Below are 2,141 nucleotides of genomic sequence, written 5' to 3' on the forward strand. Positions count from 1 at the left end.
ACAGGAGTAAATGACAGTTACCTCCCCTACCTTGGTTTACATTAAAAATCGAAATGGGAAAATAATATGTAAAGGGTTATCAAGAATGTAGCTCAATAATTAGAAACGAATTAAAATGACTATGTTATAGTTTGCATTTCATTTAAGAGGTTGTTCAGCATGGATTCAACATGTAATCATTATTATGCCATACGAAACGTATACATGTTAGCCTAGAGCCCTTAAACCCCGACAGGTCTTAAGTCCCGACTGAACATGAATAATCATTAGTGGGCGGAGCTTATGTGACCAGATCGTACGTCTTTTTTACGCACAACTTCTCAGTTGAACAGCATTCGGTTTACTTCTGCTCAGTCGTGTTAAGTTGATAAGCGTGCAATGAGAGTGTATTTCAACCTAACTACCATTTCAATACTACGGAAAATAAAGACATGTCCCAATGTTTGTTAAGAAATCGATCGTAATTATGTAAGGTACCGTTGATAATTTACCGCTGGGGCGGGGTGATGATGTTCTTTATGACACCAAAGTAAGTCTACCAAGTGACCCCCAGGGTTGGCATGGACAAAATCAATGAAAGCACTCCTTGTACATGTTTACCACTGTACATTCATTAAACTGTATCAGTTATGTATCGTTGTATGAAAGAGTTTGACATGGAAATGGAGTGTTGTTGTTGTCAAGTCATAATTACAGTTTATATAGTCAGTCAGTGATTCCAGTAAATTCATAAAACCAAAGAATATATAAAATATATACATTTTCCTCAGCACTGAGCCTGTTTTGTTTCCACTAAGCAGTATGGGTGAGCATGTACCTGAAGAAAATTTGAGAGCATGAATTCTACTCCTTTAGCATGGGTGGTTATAGAGTGTTTGATCAACATGAGACCCAAGTCAAGTGTTCCCCATCGTGATATTGCTGGAATATTGCTAAAAGTGAAGTAAAACCATACACACACTTTCAGCAGTGTGTTGGGTTGTTTGCAGACTTTCCCAGTGTTGGAGCTGAATTTGGTGTTTGGTGATCAATGCTTGGGTTATGTGTCATGTTCTTTAATAATAAACTTGAAATATAGGTGTGCTTATACATCATGAGAAGCACTTTTTTAAGGACACCTTTAGTACATTTTTCAAAAGGTACCACATGCACATGTGACTCTTAAGACATCAGAAGTTTACATGTTTGGGACAGCTTTTGAAAATATGAATAAAGTGTAAAATGAGAGGTAGTTGTTTATGATGCCTCATATCATACCAGTCACATCACAATCAAGGATATCAACTGTAAATATTTGCATTGAGGCAAGAGTAAAGCCAATATCTGTGGCATCCTATAAATGCAGCTGAACACTGACAGCTGAATCATGTTCTCGGTGAACATGTCACAGTGGACATTTTCTGTCCAAATCATGGTGTTACTTGTCTGTGTATTCAGAAATGTTGTAGAGCGTCAGCTGGCCAGGTAAAACATAACCATTGTCACATTTTCCCATAAAATGACAAAAGAAATCAATTTTGTTGAAGGTGTTTTATTACAAAACAAAACAAAACAGTGCTGCATATCTTCCCAAGTAGTAGACTTGAAGAATACCATGTTAAACATAATGATATGTAGTACTAAAGTCATTAAGTTGGTATACACACATACCTTTATGTCTGTCGAAAAGAATCCAACAAACAAGTAATGCCATTGGCTAACCAACAATGAATGTGTCAGTATATGGTATTTACAATTCTATGACACTGAACATTATACCCTTTGTATTTGCAAGAGCTTAGCTACCACTATAAAAAAGCCCCAGGGCTATAAAATAATCTGGTATTTTGTTATGAACTCATGATAGGAAGCTACCTATCACAAAAAGGCCAACAGAAACAAAATATGGAGCACATTCTAATCCTGCTGATTTGATGACTGATTGTCAATATGAGGAGAAAACTGACAGAGGATGTCTGTACAAGGGGTGTTTACATTAGGTACTGACGTGGTAGCCACTGGTGGTTCATACAACTGCAGCAATCAGTACCTAAGAACTGTGACAGTGATACTGCATGTCATGGTGACATAAATAATCTGATGAAATAAATAATACAAGTAATTGGAATTACTTGTAGTTTCTGGGATACCCATCCTTAATG

Source organism: Haliotis asinina, chromosome 13 (assembly GCF_037392515.1).
Source record: "Haliotis asinina isolate JCU_RB_2024 chromosome 13, JCU_Hal_asi_v2, whole genome shotgun sequence".
NCBI lineage: Eukaryota > Metazoa > Mollusca > Gastropoda > Lepetellida > Haliotidae > Haliotis > Haliotis asinina.